The 20506-nt window shown below is 41.9% G+C and overlaps 1 protein-coding gene across 2 annotated transcripts in view; it reads right to left on the bottom strand.

Moving 5' to 3' along the window:
- The window catches only part of LOC124804781, a 157121-nt gene that overhangs the window by 22253 nt on the left and 114362 nt on the right, over positions 1-20506 (bottom strand). The gene's annotated exons all lie outside the window — the stretch shown is intronic.

The following is a 20506-nucleotide window of genomic DNA, read 5'->3' as shown; positions in this document are numbered from 1 at the left end:
GTTTGATTTAATAAGTTTAGTTATTTGCATAGGTATGATCAATACTTGATCAACTGCTTTCAAATGAAAGTTCTTTGTTCCATTAATCAAAATTTTCATGTTTTAAAAGTTGGTTCTGACCTAACATAATAAACATTTTCAGCTACAACATGAAACTGCTTGAAATTATACATCACTTCTCTTACCAGTAATTTTAATTACGTTTGTTCCTATCAGGTGTCATTGTAAGATTTAAGTTTTTGTTTCACATTCCCTTCTAAAAAATTAGGCCAAATCTTGCTGACATATATTGAAATATATCTAAAAACAAAGATGTGTGACTTACCAAACGAAAGTGCTGGCAGGTCGATAGACGCACAAACAAACACAAACATACACACAAAATTCAAGCTTTCGCAACAAACGGTTGCTTCATCAGGAAAGAGGGAAGGAGAGGGAAAGACGAGAGGATGTGGGTTTGAAGGGAGAGGGTAAGGAGTCATTCCAATCCCGGGAGCGGAAAGACTTGTGCGGATGGATATGTGTGTGTGTGCGAGTGCATACCTGTCCTTTTTTCCCCCTAAGGTAAGTCTTTCCGCTCCCAGGATTGGAATGACTCCTTACCCTCTCCCTTAAAACCCACATCCTCTCGTCTTTCCCTCTCCTTCCCTCTTTCCTGATGAAGCAACCGTTTGTTGCGAAAGCTTGAATTTTGTGTGTATGTTTGTGTTTGTTTGTGTGTCTATCGACCTGCCAGCACTTTCGTTTGGTAAGTCACACATCTTTGTTTTTAGATATATTTTTCCCATGTGGAATGTTTCCCTCTGCTATATTCATGACATATATTGAAAGTTAGAACCACATTGTATTTGTAGTTAGATAATAGGTCTTGTGGGATATAACTTCCATGAAAGAACTGCTCCACTTGCTTTTTGATGCTTGAAAAAAATAAAATAAAAAGGAAAGAAACTGACTTCTGAAACAATTGTGCTATCTTAGTTGAAGCAAGAGGTGAAACTACCTTGATGTACATAGCCAGTTCTTCATAAAAGATTGTGTTTGAATTAATATGAATTAATTAAAATAACTATATGAATACACTGGTTACTTTCCATATGCATTGGCTCAACAAAATCTGATTCTGGATTCACAATCCACAAATCAAGAACAATTATCTATCTCATCTAAGAATAATATTCCACTCATTTTTATTTTGGCAGTTTTACAGTAAATTTTCTTTTTTATGTTTTAGTACACCTATCCTCTCGTCAATCCGGCTCAACAACATACCATAAATATGATCTGCATGCGTACACCAGTACTCTGTGATTATGATAAACTACAAATGCATAAAATTGGCATTCACTTTAAATCAACAAAATGTAAAATATAAAATGGCTTTACTGACATGTTATGATGACTAATGGCAAAGTTGATGACATCATTAGACTATTAATCACTATGTCAAAAGAGGCTGCTTCAGCTAAATAGTGACAGTGCATGACGGTCAGCACTAAGAAGAAATTAACACACAATGTGTGCCTCATATGTGGCATCAGTGTATTTGTTTGCAACAATGTCACGGTGCCCGTGCTGAAGTCAACCATCTTACAATTTTAACCAATGTCTATGTCATTAATGCGTCTCTTAATTAAACAAACATTAGACCAGTTACTCTTGTTATTTATTGGTAAAGTAACATTAAAATAATCTACGAACACCAAGAGAAGAATTGACCTGCAGTTCTGGGTAAAATGACATTATCAAAAAGAAAAGTATGCCCACTAACGTTGTGGCTTTGGGAGCCTACATCTGCATGCAGACTCTGCAACTAATGTGGGACAGGTGAGTGTACTTCCTGACAGTACCACATTCCATTTGCAAATGAAATGTGGGAAGAATGATTGCTCAATGTCTCTGTGTGTGCTGCAATACATTTAATTTTGTTTTTGCGATCCATGCATAACTTAAACATATGAGGCTGCTATTTTATACACCTAGGTTTCTCAGTTTCCACTAATGCTCGAAACTTTGAAAGTAGGCTTTTGCAGAATGGCTGCCGAGTGAGACAAGCAGGTATAGCTCGTCAACAAAAAGTAGTTACTTAAGAATAAACAGTATCTAATTAAAATTAATTTTGTTTTGTGTACTTGCTGTAGAATCTATTCTTGTTAAACAAATTAATATTTAACATTTCTGCAGTGCCTTTTCTTAAAAACAACTTGTGTTATTTGTTATTCTGATAGACGTGACATAGACTGAAATTTTTCATGTTATAAACATTAAGAATTCTATTGAAATTTTCTTAATAGTACTTTTTTTAAGAAAAAAAGACATCTACTCATTTCATTAATCTAGTCTCACCATAAACGTGCAGTTTAATGTTTCTAAATGGTATTTCTGAAGACATTACTAATTCTATAGATGTGACATAGAACTAAATTTTCTTAGTTGTTAACCAAACTATCATGGGAATGCAAATTCTCTCAAAACAAAGCAACTACTAATTCATCCTTCTATCATTATATCTCTAAATCAGGACAGAAACAGGGGCAACAGCATAAAAAATGTTAGTGTCATTTTTGTTTATATACAGCCACACTCAAATCCTTGACAAACTTAATTCTCCAATCTAAATTCCTTTGACCATGAAAGAGAAATGTGGGATCTGTCTCAGGGTAGTGAGCAGGGGGATTTCTTGCCAATCTTGAAAGAAATATTTTCATGGGGGGCGGGGGGTATACAGTGGGGAGAACACCGGAAAAACTGAGAGCTTCTCCCCTGGAGCTGTACAGTACGCAGCAAGAACATTTTGCCTGAGGAGCAGGAGGGAAAACCTGTGCCGTTGAGGCACAGTTGGAGGAAGCAAAGAAAGGAATTGATCAGGAGGGAAACAGAGGGGAGAAGGATAGTTGTGAAATGCCAGTTGGCAGAGATGCAGAAACAAAGAGAATGTTGTTTGATAGTTTCATTATAAACACTAGCAGCTTTCAGTCACTGTAAGAGGAAAGTGGAGAAGAACTCAGGTAAGAATAAGAGCAGGAAATGTGCAGCGTAACTCAACTGTAATCAGGTAGCCTAGGTGTGTCAAATGTTAGGAAGAAGAAAGCACTGCTGCTAGGGTAGCAGCCATGGGTGAGTCATAGGATCTCAGTTAACAGGAAAGCTGCCAGACATCTTAAATTTCTATCACAGGCACAAAAGATTTCAGGAGGTGCTGATTGCTAGAAAACAGTCATTTAATGACAAAATAATGTACAATGCAGAGAAAACAAGTAAAGCAGTTTGAGATTTCATTAAACAGGAAGCAGGGAGAGAGAAACAGCAGCAAAACAACATACGGATAAGGGAGGGGGATAAAGTAATAAATGATCTGTACTGCCTAGCAAACTATGTGAATTACATCATTAAAACAAAGACACTTTTATTACGGCAAGATCCTTCCATGAAATTTCAGTCACCAACTTTCTCCTCTGAATGCTAAAATACTTTATTGCCACCCTCCTATATTGGGAGAAAAGGCCAATGTAATAAAATAAGAACTTGCATGGAAAGATTTAAGTGTTTTCGGGAGTGGAACTGTAGAGAAATAGTGTGCAGGTGCTTCGATGAACCTTGACTGTGAATTGCAGAGTAGTCATAATATTATGAAAAGGATAGCTACTACTCACAATGTAGTGAAGATGCTGAGTCACAGATAGGCACAACAAAAAGACTGTCAGAAAGTGAGCTTTTGACTAACAAGGCCTTCGACAGAAATAGACCTATAGACCTCAGCAGCCAAAGACTACTGTCGTGTGTGTGAGTTGCATTTGTGTGTGTGTGTGTGTGTGTGTGTGTGTGTGTGTGTGTGTGTGTGTGTGTGTGTGTGTGTGTGAGCATCTCTGCTATATGGAGAGTAGCATCTATCTTTTCATAATATTGTTACATTCCATCCTGTATTTTCCATTGTTTGATTTTGCAGATTATTATATAGATGTAGATGTATTATTGTCTGTGGAAATGTCAACAGTGGAAATATCTCCATCAGCCAGAAAACACAGTTCCCCAGCCGTACATTAAAATAATTTACTATGGAACAACTTACCACTTTCTTAACTATGGGACTGAATAATGAAGCTGTGCAGCTGTGATCAACTTAAAAAGAATATTACTTCGAAGACTGGAAATAACAGCCAATCAGCTGCAAAATATAGGTTTATTAAACCTTGACCATGGTTTCAACAGTTTTATAACTGTCTTCTTCAGAAAGTATTGTAAGTAGAATCACATTATCCCTATCCACTGTGGGAGTCATTGACAGACCAGTGCATGTGTGTGTGCCATCCACTTAATCACCATTAAAAATACATGATTTAAAAGCAGTAGCTCTCTGCTGCAGAGATTTGTCTTAATACTTTTTAATATACATCACACATGTGACATAGAATCCAGCAACATGTAGTGTGCCACTTGACAGATTTGTGTATATATGGATCCATTGTCGAATGTTTGATATTTTAAAAAGTTTTAATACAGATCTCTACAATAGAGAGCTACTACTTTTAAATCAGGTATTTTAAATGGAGATGGTGGATGACCCGCACATCTACTAGACAGAGTCAACAATTCCCACAATGGATATAGATAATGTGATTCTATGTAACATACTTTCTGAAGAAGATGGTTTGAAAACTGTTGAAACCATGTTCAGGGTTTAATAAACCAGTATTATGCAACAGGTTGAATGTTATTTCCGATCAACTGAAGCTCTATCAAGTGCAGCCATGTTCAAAATCTTAAGAATGTTAACTGTTACAGAAATGAGCAACAATACTTATACATGGGAATCAAATTGCAATGAAATCCAGACCTTTAGCTGCTTATAGGCATTGATAAATATCAAAGGGTACAGTTTAAAATGTGTGCCCTGGCTGGGACTCAAACCCGGGATCTCCTGCTTACATGGCAGACGCTCTATCCATCTGAGCCACTGAGGATACAGAGGATAGTGCGACTGCAGGGATTTATCTCAGTCATGCTCCCTGTGAGGCCTACACTTCCAACTTACTGTCCACACCTACATTTGTAGTGCCCCTGCCCACTATACTCATTACTCGCGGCAGTCAATCTACCGGTTCCTGTAAGAGTTCGGGCAATGTGACTGCATCCGCACTGAAGAAGATCATTGAACGGTAAGTCTTATCTACAGAGTGTTCAAAAAGTCTCTCCGCAGTGCCGTATGATTGTTAGCCGCGCATGCCATATGATTGTTTGCCTGCCTGGGTTACTTCCCTTCAAGTGGACTCTCCCTACATTCCATTGTTTCGTTTATCTCAGCCAGAGTCAGTAGTGTCATTGGTGTATGTCGTTACGTGTTGACGTGAACGTTTATGTTTAGTTCCTTTGTTCATTTGTTTCGTTTTTGTCAGTGTTAAAACGCTAACCATGGAAGAATGTGTGTTTTTAGTTGAACAAATGTTCAAAGCTGGTGGTAAATACACAGCTTCAGTTCATCAAATGTTTAATTCAGTTTTCCTGGAGACAACACTCCCACATCGTGATACTGTGCATGATTTGATTAACAAATTTCATAGTATGTGTTCAGTGACACACCCAGAAGTGGTCGTCCTAGCATTTTGTCTGATGATAAACTACTCAATATTTCCGATAAAATGTCCATAAGTCCGAACAAGTCAGTAAGAAAATTCGTCCAGGAAATCGATGTTAGTGTTGGAATGGCCCACACAGGTGTAAGGAAATAATTCGAACTTTTCCCATACAAAGTGACAGTTGTGCAAGAACTGAAAAATACTGGTCATGGCAAGAAGCTGCATCATTGTCAATGGTTCAAAAATTTCATTCAACAAAATGGAAGGGATGTTTTTAATGAAACATTTTTCACTGATGAGGCATGGTTTCAATTATCCGGGTACATGAACTCGCAAAATTCTCGTATGTGGAGTACTGCAAATCCATTGTGTATTCATGAGGAACCACTTCGTTCTGTGAAAATAGGAGTTTGGATTGCAATTTCTAGACATCAGATTGTGGGTCCCATATTTTTCAACGAAACAATAAATGCACAAGAATACTGCTGTGAGTTTCATTTTGGTATATTCACTGAGGCATACGGCACCCGCGGCTAACAATTATACGGTACTGTGGAGAGACTTTCTGAACACCCCATATATAAAGATGGTATCTGCTCTTTCTGACATGTCCGGTTTAGTTTTACATCTGTTCTTTCTTCCAAAAGAACAGATACCATCTTCACATAGGGAATCATGTCATGAAGTGTTTGAGCACCATTAATACTTAACAATATATTCTTTATACATATTTAAATTACTTATATTTATGTTTTTTATGAGTCAACCACAGGAAGTTATCAAGGGCAGTGATGTAGATTATCACAATACAAGAATAAAATATACCTACTTTCAGAAAAGAACAAATTAAAAATGACTGTTTGAAGCCCCTTCACTGCTGGTTTGATTTGGTTTAACATACTACCAAACTATATAAGAGCATATAGGGGGATTGATTTTTAACACTAAATTAATTTTTTTCTGATAGTAAAATGTTAATATTCATTCAATGAGCTGTAAGACACTGCTCGTGACATGACCCAGCATCATATCACCTGTAAATTAATAAATGTAAAAACTAGGCATAAAATACATCAGCTGTAGTACGTAACATATTCTGTAAATGTAATTATTGTCATATTATCTTTCTAAGGCTTTTTATGCTGTTGATCATAAGATTCTACTAAATGGATTAAGGAGATCATCCTGGAAATTAGAAGTGTTGTGTCGCTAGCTTACAGAGTAATGCTTTTTTGAGCTATTCATATTATCTTTCTAAGGCTTTTTATGCTGTTGATCATAAGATTCTACTAAATGGATTAAGGAGATCATCCTGGAAAGCAGAAGTGTTGTGTCGCTAGGTAGCTTACATAGTAATGCTTTTTTTGAGCAACACACACACACACACACACACACACACACACACACACACACACACAGGTGCGTACACTGACCCATGCCTCTACATGGCACCAGTTGGCTGCATAATGCTGCATTTTGGCAGCTGGACTAGGATGAGAAAGGTGTTGTGTCAGGAGGAGTGAGTAGGGGCAGAGAGAGGCAGGAGGCAGGGAGAGGGGTCGGTGGTGGGTGGCTAACGGCTCAGAGGGAGGCAGCCAGTTTGTAGGCTAGTAATGTGGCAGGGAGGGGTGGCAGGTGCATAGGTTACACATGAGATGAAGAGTTGTTAGATCCAGTGATGAGTGGCACACACTGAATGTGACATGGGGATGTAAAATGAGAGGGGGTGACAGGACAGAAGAAAGGGGTAACTGTTGGGTGGAGAGTATGGGGGCAGCGGGTTATTGGAGATTGAGCCCAGGTCGATTATGAGAGTGAAGGACCTGTTGCAAGAATGACTCCCATCTGCATAGTTCAGAGAAGGTGGAGGTGGAAGGAAAGATACAGGTAGCCCAGGTCATGTTATGCTCACAGTACAAAAAATAGAGGTAGTGCAAACCTCAAATACAGCTAAACTTTTGTGAAATATTTCACAGAACCAAAATGGGTTGATATAAGTATATCTCAAGGTAATGTGTAATTGTTGTCCTGGTCTTCAGTCTGAAGACTGGTTTGATGCAGCTCTCCAAGTCTGAAGACTGGCTTGATGCAGCTCTCCGTCCTACTCAAACATGTGGAAGCCTCTTAATCTCGAAATAACTATTGCAACTCTCATCCTTGTGAATCTGCTTACTGTATTCATATCATGGTCTCCCTCTACAGTTTTTCCTCCACACCTCCCTCCAACACTAAACTGGTGACCCTTTGAGGTCTCAGAATGCATCCTACCAACCAATTGCTCCTTCTAGTCAGATCGTGCCACAAATTTCTTTTCTCCCCAGTTCTATTCAATACCTCAGCATTAGTAATAGGATCTACCCACCCGATCTTCAGCTTCTGTAACACCACATTTTGAAAGCTTCTATTCTCTTCTTTTCTAAACTCTTTGGTATCCAAGTTTCACTTCCAAACATGGCTACACACCATATAAATACTCTCAGAAAAGACTTCCTAACACTTAAATCTTTATTTGATATTAACAAATTTCCTTTCTTCAAAAATTCTCTTCTTGCCATTGACAGTCTACATTTCATACCCTCTCTACTTTGGCATCATCAGTTATTTTGCTGCCCAAACAACAAAACTCATCTACTATTTTAAGTGTCTCATTTCCTAATTAATTCCTTCAGTCTCACTTGATTTAATTCTTCTCTTGCAAATCCTTTGCAGTCTGACAGAATTACAATGCCTTTAGCAAACCTTAAAGTTGTTATTTCGTTTCCCTGAACTTTAATACATACTCAAAATTTTTCTTTGGTTTCATTTACTGCTTGCTCAGTGTACAGATTGAATAACATCAGGGACACGCCTCAACTCTGGCTCACTTCCTTCTCAACTATTTCTTTCCTTTCACGACCACTGATTCTAACTGCCATCTGGTTTCCGTACATGTTGCAAATAGCCTGTATTATACCCTTGATACCTTCAGAATTTCAAAGACAGTAATCCAGTCAACATTGTCAAAGCTTTCTATTCCAATCAACATTGTCAAAAGCTTTCTCTAAGTCTACAAATGCTATAAATGTAGGTTTGCCTTTCCTATCTTCTGAGATAAGTCATTGGGTGAGTATTGCCTTGTGTGTTCTTACATTTCTTCAAAATCCGCTTCTACCAGTTTTTCTATTCTTCTGTAGTATTATATGTTAGTATTATGCAGCCATGACATATTAAACTGATAGTTTGGTAATATTTGCACCTGTCAGCACCTACTTTCTTTGTAATTTAAATTATTACATTCTTTTTCAGATCTGAGGGTATTATGCCTGTCTCATGCATGTCGCACACCAGATGGAAGAGTTTTGTCATGGTTGGCTCTCCCAAGACTGTTAATAGTTCTGACGAAATGCCGTCTACTTGCAGGCTCTTGTTTTGACTTAGGTCTTTCAGTGCTCTATCAAATTCTTCTCACAGTATAAATATTATGAAAAGGAAAGTTGCCATTCACCATATAGGGGAGATGCTGAGTTGTAGATAGGCACAACAAAAAGACTATCATAATTAAAGCTTTCGGCCATTAAGGCCTTTGGCAACAACAGGTGACAGACACACATACATACTCATGCAAACACAACTCACACACATGACTTCAGTCTCAGGCAACTGAAACCACACTGTGAACAGCAGCACCAGTGCATGATAGGAATGGCGGCTGGGTGGGGGTAAGGAGGGGGCTGGGGTGGGGAAGGGGAGGGACAGTATGGTGGGGGAGGTGGACATTGAAGAGCTGCAGGTTAGACGGAGGGCAGGGGAAAGCTGGGTGGGGGTGGGGGGTGGGGGGGGGGAGAAGTACCTGACGAAAAGGAATATAAAAAGACTGGGTGTGATGGTGGATTGATGGCTGTGTAGTGCTGGAATGGGAAAAGGGAAGGGGCTGGATGGGTGAGGACAGTGACTAACAAAGGTTGAGGCCAGGAGGGTTATAGGAACATAGTATGTATTGCAGGGAAAGTTCCCACCTGTGCAGTTCAGAAAAGTTGGTGTTGGTGGGAAGGATACATATGGCACAGGCTGTGAAGCAGTCACTGAAATGAAGAATAACATGTTTGGCAGCGTGTTCAGCAACAGTGTGCTCCACTTATTTCTTGGACACTGTTTGCTGGAGGCCATTCATGGTGACAGGTAGTTTGTTGGTTGTCATGCCTACATAGAATGCAGCACAGTGGTTGCAACTCAGCTTGTAGATCACATGACTGGTTTCACAGGCAGCCCTGCCTCTGATGGGATAGATGATATTAGTGACAGGACTGGAGTAGCTGGTGGTGGGAGGATGTATGGGACAGGCCTTGCATCTGGGTTTATTACAGATGTATGAGCCATGAAGTATGGGACTGGGAGCAGGGGTTGTGTTAAGTATGGACAAGTATATTATGCAGGTTCGATGGATGGCGGAATACCACTGTGGGAGGGGTGGGAAAGATAGTGGGCAGGACATTTCTCATTTCAGGACATGACGAGAGGTAAACGAAACCCTGGCACAGAATGTAATTCAGATGCTCCATCCCTGGGTGGTACTGAGTTACAAGGGGAATGCTCCTCTGTGGCTGGATGGTGGGACTTTGGGAAGTGGTGGGAGACCAGGAAGATAAGGCACGGGAGATTTGTTTTTGTACAAGGTTGGGAGGATAATTAAGGGAGTGAAGGGTTCAGTGAGGCCCTCAGTATATTTTGAGAGGGACTGCTCATCACTGCAGATATGATGAGCATGGGTGGATAGACTGTATGGAAGGGACTTCTTTGTATGGAATGGGTGGCAGCTGTCAAAGTGGAGGTAGGTTTGATATGGGTGGAGGTACTGATGTAGCCATTTTTGAGAAGGAGGTCAACATCTAGGAAGGTGGCTTGTTGGGTTGAGTAGGGCCAGGTGAAGCAAATGGGGAAGAAGTTGTTGAGGTTCTGGAGGAATGTGGTGAGGATGTCCTCACCTTTCGATCCAGATAGCAAAGATGTCATCAATGAATCTGAACCAGGTGAGAAGTTTAGGATTCTGGGTTTTTAGGAAGGATTCCTCTAGATGGCCCATGAATAGGTTGGCGTAGGATGGTGCCATGCAGGTGCCATACCCCGGATTTGATCACAGGTAATGCCTTCAAAGGAGAAGAGGATATACTTGGTCATGGCAACTAGGAAGGAGGTTGTTGGTTTGGAATCTGTTGGGTGTTGGGAAAGGTAGTGTTCAATTGTGGTAAGGCCATGGGCATTAACAAAGATACTGTACAGGGAGAGGAATCAATAGTGACAAGCAGGGCACCGTGTGGTAAAAGGACAGGAACTGTGGAGAGTCAGTGGATGAAATGGTTGGTATCTTTCATATAGGAGGATCAGTTCTGGGTAATAGGTTGAAGGTGAGGTCTGTGAGAGCAGAGATATTCTCATTGGGGTCATAGTAGCCGGCCACAATGGGGCGTCCTGGGTGCTTAGGTTTATGGACTTTAGGGAGCACGTAGAGGCTAGGAGTGCAGGGAGTGGTAGGGGTGAGTAGAGAGATGGACTCTGGGGAGAGGTTCTGGGATGGGCCAAAGGATTTGAGCAGTGACTGGAGACCATGCTGGACTTCTGGAATGGGGTCACTGTGGCAAAGTTTGTAGGTGGAAGTATCTGACAGGTGGCAGAATCCATCTGCCAGGTAATCCTTGTGGTTTAAAACAACAGTGGTGGAGTCCTAATCCACAGGTAGGATTGTAAGGTCAGGATCAGTTTTAAGATGGTCGACTGCGGTTCTTTCTGCAGATGTAAGGTATGAGGTTAAATAATTCTGGAAAGTTAACAGGGGGTGATTTGGGGGCAGTGGGGGTGGATCACAGTTGGATGGAGGAGTGAACTGAGTTAGGCAAGGTTCTATATTGGTCTTTGGTTTAGTCTGATTGGTAGGGTTGGTGGCAAAAAAATGTTTCCACTGTAGGGACCGAGAGAAGGAGAGAAGGTCTTAAACAAGTCCTACATGATTGAATTTGGGAATGGGGCAAAACGTGAGGCCTTTCGTAAGGGCTGATATTTCTGTGGCGCTAAGGCTTCTGGATGAAAGGTTTATGACCGTGTTGTGGGTCTGTTTAGGTTCTGGATCCTGTGTGGTGGAAGGAAGGATTTTTTAAGGGTGGGGTAAGAGTTGTATCTGTGAGACAGGGTTTGTCAGCAATGAGGGGACAGTGTCACTCCAAGGCGGGAATAGGAAGTGAGCGGTATGGAGAGCTTTTTGAGGTGGTGTTGTGCATGTTGCTGAAGTTCCTGCCGGGCAAGAGTTTCAATGTGTGGTGTTCTACGAACTTGGGATTGCATAGCGGGGAGAATTTTGCAGATGGAGAGAACGTACTAGAAGGAGTTTTGGGCTTGGTTGATATGGTTTTGCAGGACTATATTGGTGAGTGCTCAGGATTAGCAGAATATGAACAGGTGGAGGTCATTGCAGAAGGCGGTGTGGCAGTCGGAGATGGGTAATTTGATGGTAAGCCCATTAGGGGGGATTCCATGAGCGAAGCAACAACGCTGGAACAGTATGTGGGACTCGGATCTGGCTAGGGATAAGGAAACTTTTCTCAGCCTTTGCCATATGGATCCTTCCCACCAACACCAGCTTTTCTGAACTGCGCAGGTGGGAACTTTACCTGCTATACATACTATGTTCAAGTAACCCTCTTGTCCTCACCCATCCAACCCCTTCTATGTTCCCAGTCCAGTATTACACAACCGCCACCACACCCAGTCTTTTTATTTCTCTCCTTTCCACTCCCCCCCCCCCCCCCCAACCGCTCCCCTGCCCACCGCGTAACCTGCAGCACTTCACTGTCTGCCGCCCCCACCATTCTTTCCCTCCCCCCCTGCCCCAGCGTCCTCCTTACCCCCAACCAGTCGCCACTCCCATCATGCAATGGCGCTACTGCTCGCAGTGTGGTTTCAGTTGCCTGAGACTGCAGTCATGTGTGTGAGTTGTGTTTGCATGTGTGTGTGTGTGTGTGTGTGTGTGTGTGTGTGTGTGTGTGTGTGTGTGTGTCATATATTGTTGACAAAGGCCTTAATAGCCAAAAGCTTTAATTGTGAGAGTCTTTTTGTTGTGCCTATCTGCGACTGAGCATCTCTGCTATATGGTGAATGGTAACTTTCCTTTTCATGATACTGTTACATTCCATACTAGATTTCCATCTTTTGATTTGTGCCTGATGGCTTTTCTTCAACCATAACCCAGTGCTTTCTTCCTTTGTTATATTTTCTTTTGCCTCACTACACTCAAAGTCCGTCCTTCTTTCTCTTCTTTCCTGTGTTTCTCTTGTTGCCTTAAAACCGTACTTTTACCTCTACTTATGAGCCACACTGTGTAAACCATCTCAGCCGTGCACAACAGATGGCTACAAGACCACACTGATTGTTGTGAGCATCTTATGTCCCATATTACTCCTGCTGATATTATTAATCCTATACTTTCAAATTGAACACTCTCCCTGTGTCATTTCCCATATTTTTAAGTGTTAACTCCTGCACCTTCTCGGCGCCACATGATCCTGTATCTCATTCTACGAACCCCACCCCACCTCCCCACTCTTTCTCCGTTCTATCCCAGTTCGCACCCACTAATTCTGTCTCATCCTGTCACATCTGCCATCCCCCTTCTTCACACTTATCCACCCTCAGGCCTGCTACTCACAGTAACATATATTTTTTTATTATATATTATTTACTTTGATCCTTGTGACTTTTTGGCAGTTTTAGTTAATTCTCACCTTTTATGACCGACTTCCTCAGATTTCATCTTGTTTCCCACTTTTGTATCCATTTCATAATTTTCGTGAATTTTCACACATATTTGGGTGTATTTTTGTGAAATTTTTTGGACAATACTGTACATTATTCATTTTCACATTTTTTTTTCACCACCAAGGATCCTTGATCCTTCCATCTGCAACAATAGAGAAAAGTTTCCTTATCCTTAGCCAGATCCCAGCCCCACATACTGTTCCTGTGTTGTTGTTTAGCTCATGCAATCCCCCTTAATGGCCTTATAATCAAATTACCCATCTCTGGCTTCTACCCCACCTTCCATATTGACATCCACCTGTTCAGAGTCTGCCAATCCTTAGCCTTCACCAACATAGTCCTGCAAAACCATATTAACCAAGCCCAAACCTCCTTACAGCACCTTCTTTCCATCCACAAAATTCTCCTGCTATGCAATCCCAAATTCCTTGAACCGATAACATACATTGAAACTCTTGCACTGCAGGAACTTGAGCAACATGCGGCAACACCACCTCAAAAAGTTCTCCATCCTGCTCACTTCCTGATCCTGCCTTGGAGTACCACTGTCCAACACCTCTACAACAATCTTCAAACCTCCCCCACATCCCCTCACAGCTGACAAACCCTGTATCACAGACTTACCACATTTACCCCACCCTCCAAAACTCCCTCACACCACCACACAGAATCCAGAACCTAAACAGATCCACAACACAAACATGACCCTTCCTCCAGAAGCCTTAGCCCCACAGAAATATCAGTCCTTTCCAAAGGCCTCAACTTTTGCCCCATTACCAAATTCAATCATGCAGGACTTGTTAAAGACCTTCTATTGGTCCCTACAGTGGAAAAACTTTTTTGCCACCTACCCTACCAATCAGACTCAACCAAAGACCAGTATTGAACCTTGCCTAACTCAGTTCACTCCTCCATCCAACTGTGATCCACTCCCACTGCTCCTAAATCACCCCCTGTCAACTTTCTAGAATTTCTTAACCTCAAACCTTGCCTAACCATCATTCCCCAAATCTCTCAACATGGAAACTAGCCTTACATCGCAGAAAGAACCTCAGTCCACTATCTAAAAACTAATCCTGACCTTACAGTCCTACCTGTGGACAAAGGCTCCACCACTGTTGAGGCTCCACCAATGTTGTTTGCAACCACAAGGATTACCTGGCAGATGGACTCCACCACCTGTCAGATACTTCCACCTACAAACCTTACCACAGTGACCCCATTCCAGAAATCCAGCATGACCTCCAGTCACTACTCAAATCCTTAGGCCCATCCCAGAACCTCTCCCTGGAGTCCATCTCTCTACTCAACCCTACCACTCCCACACTCCTAGCTTCTACATGCTTCCTAACGTCCATAAACCTAACCACCAAGGACATCCCATTGTGGCCAGTAACTGTGCCCCCACTGCGAGAATCTCTGCTCTTGTACACCAAAACCTACAACCTGTTACCCAGAACGGACCCTCCTATAAAAAAAAGATACCAACCATTTCCTCCACCACTCTGTATAGTTCCTGTTCGTTTATCACACGGTGCCCTGCTCGTCACTATTGATTCCTCTCCCCGTACACTAACTTTGCTAATGCCCATGGTCTTACTGCAATTGAACACTACCTTTCCCAATGCCCAACGGATTCCAAACCAACAACCCTCCTTCCTAGTTGCCATGACCAAGTATATCCTCACCCACAACTACTTCTCCTTCGAAGGCATTACTTACAAACAAATCCTGGGTACAGGTAAGGGCACCTGCAAGGCACCACCCTATGCCATCCTATTCATGGGTCATCTAGAGGAATCCTTCCTAAAAACCCAGAATCCTAAACCCCTCACCTGGTTCAGATTAATTAATGATATCTTTGCTATCTGGATCAAAGGTGAGGACACCCTATCCACATTCCTCCAGAACCTCAACAACTTCTTACCCATTTGCTTCACCTGGCCCTACTCAACCCAACAAGCCACCTTCCTAGATGTTGACCTCCTTCTCAAAAATGGCTACATCACTACCTCCGCCCATATCAAACCTACCTCCACTTTGACAGCTGCCACCCATTCCATACCAAGAAGTCCCTTCCATACAGTCTAGCCACCCAGGCTCGTCACATCTGCAGTGACGAGCAATCCCCCTCAAAACCCTTCACTCCCTTAATTATCCTCCCAGTCTTGTAGAAAAACAAATCTCCTGTGCCTTATCTTCCCAGTCTCCCACCATCTCCCAACGTTCCACTGTCTGGCCACAGAGGAGAAATCCCCTCGTAACTCAGTACCACCCAGGACTGGAGCATCTGAATTACATTCTCCACCAGGGTTTCAGTTACCTCTCAGTGTGCCCTGAAATGAGAAATGTCCTGCCCACTATCCTTCCCACTCCTCCCACAGTGGTATTCCGCCGTCCATCAAACCTACACAATATACTCGTCCATCCTTACACAACCCCTGCTCCCAGACCCATACTTCGTGGCTCATACCTCTGTAATAGACCCAGATGCAAGACCTGTCCCATACATCCTCCCACCACCAGCAACTCCAGTCCTGTCACTAACATCACCTATCCCATCAGAGGCAGGGCTACCTGTGAAACCAGTCATGTGATCTACAAGCTGAGTTGCAACCACTGTGCTGCATTCTATGTAGGCATGACAACCAACAAGCTACCTGTCACCATGAATGGCCACTGACAAACAGTGGCCAAGAAATAAGTGGAGCACACTGTTGCTGAACACGCTGCCAAACATGATATCCTTCATTTCAGTGACTGCTTCACAGCCTGTGCCATATGAATCCTTCCCACCAACACCAGCTTTTCTGAACTGCACAGGTAGGAAATTCAATACATCCCATGTTCCTGTAACCCTCCTGGCCTCAACCTTCGTTAGTCACTGTCCTCACCCATCCAGCCCCTTCCCTGTTCCCTTTCCAGCACTACACAGCCGTCATTCCACCATCACACCCAGTCTTTTTATATTCCTTTTCATCAGGTACTCCCCCCACCCTCCCACCTCTCACCTGCCCTTCGTGCTGCTCTTCAGTGTACCCTTCCTGCCCCAACCTCTTCCTTAGCCCCACTCAGTCGCTACTCCTATCATGCACTGGTGCTGCTGCTCGAAGTGTGACTTCAGTTGCCTGAGACTGCAGTCTTGTGTGTGAGTTGCATTTGCGCGCGCGTGTGTGTGTGTGTGTGTGTGTGTGTGTGTGTGTGTGTGTGTGTGTGTGTGTCATGGGCGAAAGCCTTAATGGCCAAAAGCTTTAATTGTGAGAGTCTTTTTGTTGTGCCTATCTGCGACTCATCATCTCCGCTATATGGTAAGTGGCAACTTTTCATCCTGGATTTTCCATTCTTTGACCTTCTCACAGTACCGTATCCAAATCTCATCTCCATCGACATCCTCTTGCACCTCTGTAATATTGCCTTAAAGTTCATTCCCCTTGTATAGGACCTCTATATACTCCATCCACCTTTCAGTTTTCTCTTTTTTGCTTAGGACTGGTTATTCATCTATACTAAGGAATGAAATGATACACTGAAGTTCTGTGAGGCTGTAGATACAGTGATAAGTAAGTGCTCAGTAGGCAGTACGGTTGAAGAGGAATGGATATCTCTAAAAAGCACAGAAGTTGGAAAGAAAAACATAGGTACAAAATCTCCATAAAGTTTTGTCATCTCCGTAAAGTTTTGCCATCAGCTAGCAAATGTTCCAATTCATTAAGCACTCGGCTCAATTTCTGTTCAGTTTCAATTACCACTACAATGTTATCAGCGAATCACGTCGTACTAGTTTTCTGTCCAAGCCAAAGCTCCCACATCAAGACAGTCCTTTAGTTCCTCTTTGTGTCTTCATTATACAAAATAATTATTAGTAATGACAATGAGCAAACTTTCCTGATTTTGGTCCAAAGTACTCCTGACAGTATTTTTGACACGTTACATTATGCCAATTGTGTGGTAACTTAGACATCCATCCACTGATGTTTCCTAGGGAAGTGTAATAATTACATTATTTTCAAATTTTGGTGAAACTTCTCCAGGTACATAAATTTCATTTGGCTTAATGCCTGTAAGAGGTCAATTCATACTTCATAAATACCTTGGTATTTGTTCCTTCTGAGGACTAGATTGGCCTGCTCAAAACCCTGACATGAACCATGTTGACCATCTTTGAGATGGTTGTTTGGTGTATCAATTTACCCAGGAACTTAGCAGTCAGCTATTTGTCATGCTTCAAGTATTTCAGGTAGTTGTATTGTTTTTCTTTCCAAATTAACAGCAACTAGGATGACATGTCAGGTCTCAGAAGTGAAAAAAATATCAGAGAGCTTTAACAATGAAATTCTTCTTTTAGAACAATTAGCAGTACCGTACTGTACTGACTATAATATGTAGATTTTTCTTCAAAAAATTGCTTTCAAAATTCATGTGCATCTTACACTCAAAATTAATATAAAAATGTCCATTGTTTGATTTAAAATTCCTGCCAGTCTTAAAAAAAATGGCCATATATTTGATGCCACAAGAAACCCAACTCTATCTGGCAACATTGAATTCAACTGACAGCAGCAATGCACCAATGTGACGAACATGAGTTGTGGGGATTATGAGCTTGCTAACACTCTCTCTTCTGCCCCACCATCACAAACCTAGAACATTGTCTAGCCTATGATGCATCATTGCTGTCTACGGTGACAGTGAACTTTAAATGAAAGGGATTTGTGGCACTGGTGACAGTACAATATTTTTGCTTGTAGCTAGTTTTGTAATGGAAAAAAATAATAGCATATGCAGAAGAACATGGATGCAAAGCAGCTGAGCGGCATTTCGGCCCTCCACAAACAGAAAAAATGATTCATGATTGGCAGTCTTGTAAAGAAGAACTGAAAAAAAATTAGGAAGACTACATGTACAAATAGAGGATTGAATGCAAAATGGCCCAAACTAGAAGATGACGATTAAAATGAATTCAAGGATACCATCAAAATGGAACTGGAATTGATACAAAAATGATTCAAATATACGCTCATAAGCTAGCGCTACAGTGGAATTTGACAGACTTGGAGTTGGTTGGTATTACAGATTTACAAAGTGTCATGCACTTAGCCAGGGAACCAAAACCAAAATATTTCAGAAAATGCCACAAGAGTATGAAAAGAAAATATTATTTTTCCATTGCTTAATTATTCAACATCAAAAGAAAACCAGTGTGGAACTAAGTTGTGCTGATGGTTCTAAACTTAATTCAATAATCATTTTCAAGAGGAAAAATGCCAAAACCTCCTGAAATATAGCCAGGTGGTGTTGTTCATGTACATGACAAGGGCTGCATGGACAAGGCTAATATGAAATGGTAGATTAACAGAGTGTGGGAGAGAAGGAAAGATGCTTTCGTAAAGGAGAGTTCTTTCCTAGTGCTACAGCAGTTTAGTAGTCATTTGAAAAATTCCATGAAAGACAAACTGTTGTGACTTGGCAAGACAGCCAAGCCACCACGAGGTGAAAGCCCAAAAGGCACGCGTTTAAGCTCACGCAGGATGGCGTGAGGTCTGGAACGGGTAAAGGAAGTTATAGTAGCAAAGAACGTACGTAGCTGCGGGAATACTTAACTTTAATCCATAATTGGTGAACATCTGTCTGACGGTACATGCTTCACAAGATAAATAGCAATTGCTAGGTCGTAGCAAATGACGTAGCTGAAGGCTATGCTAACTATCGTCTCGGCAAATGAGAGCGTAATTTGTCAGTGAACCATTGCTAGCAAAGTCGGCTGTACAACTGGGGCGAGTGCTAGGAAGTCTCTCTAGACCTGCCGTGTGGCGGCGCTCGGTCTGCAATCACTGACAGTGGCGACACGCGGGTCCGACATATACTAACGGACCACGGCCGATTTAAAGGCTACCACCTAGTATGTGTGGTGTCTGGCGGTGACACCACAGAAACTGAGACAGGGACATACAGAGCTTGCTCCTATTCCGGGAGGACTTACTTCACAATTGCAACCTCTTGATGTGTTGTTAAATACACCATTTAAAGTACACATGAGAAAGGAATGGAACAAATTTATGATAGATGAAACCCATCATGATTTCACGCCAAAGGAAGCCTTGAAACAACCTAAAATAAAACAAGTGTGTCTCAGTGGTTAAAAGAGTCATGGTTTGGAGTGAGAGATGACATTATTCTTAAATCTTTCAAAAAGTGCAGCATAAGTATTGTTGTCGATGGCAATGAAGACCATCTTAAACATGAATGATGACATAAAAGAGGAAGAAGAAAGTTGAGATGATGATTTTCAGGGATTTTAAAGGTCAGACTGGTTTTATAAACTAAGATTTTTTTATGTCTGGCTTTGCAATCCAATAATAAAATTGGTAAAAATGTTATTTTTTCTAAAAAAACTGCTTAAAAATTAAAGTATGTCTTACAGTTTGTAGTGTCTTATAGTCTGTGCTTACAAAGAGGAGGGCTCCAATGGACAGCACAGTCAATGCTGTGGCATGTTCATAAGTTGTATGGCCCAGTGCAGGCGGCCTCTGGTGGCCGGTGGTCCACATAGACGCCAATGGCGGAGTATTTGAAGTGTAGCATGCCAGTGGCCTGGTGCCATGGCGCATAACCAAGTACTACATACAGCTGGTGGTGAAGTCATTGTGGCAGCGAAACACCACAGGAAAGTCTAGCAGCAGGTGCTGGGATTCTGGAGAAGAGGCAGGAGGTGGTAATATTCACAAGGTGGGTGGGTCCACCCCACAGCAGGGACACCCCACAAGGCTGAGACAGGATGAGGAACATGCGAAGTGTAGCACACTGGCTGCTTGGTGTCATGGCATGTATCCAAGTATTAGATACAGGGTTTTAACACCAAGGGACTAACTTGTTAGTGTGGATATGTAGGAAGACCTAACTACTCTTACTCTTGTGCACAAATAGCTGGGACACAGCTGTCTGGTTATGGGCAACACACTTCAGTCCTGAGCTACAGAATGAACAGCTGGATGACTGGTGAAGGATGAGAAACAGGTGGATGGAGAGGACACTTTGATTTTCACTGCATTATGGCACCTCTGTTGCCACAAAAGATCACAGATACATCTCATTAATGTTACATTGTGTTTTCTGTCATGGTGAGAGCACTAGAGCAATGCATGCAATGTACAACT

The sequence above is a fragment of the Schistocerca piceifrons genome, chromosome 7 (assembly GCF_021461385.2).
Source record: "Schistocerca piceifrons isolate TAMUIC-IGC-003096 chromosome 7, iqSchPice1.1, whole genome shotgun sequence".
Classification (NCBI taxonomy): Eukaryota; Metazoa; Arthropoda; class Insecta; order Orthoptera; family Acrididae; genus Schistocerca; species Schistocerca piceifrons.
The sequence above is the reverse complement of the archived record's forward strand: the minus strand, read 5'-3'. Positions and strand labels throughout refer to the sequence as shown.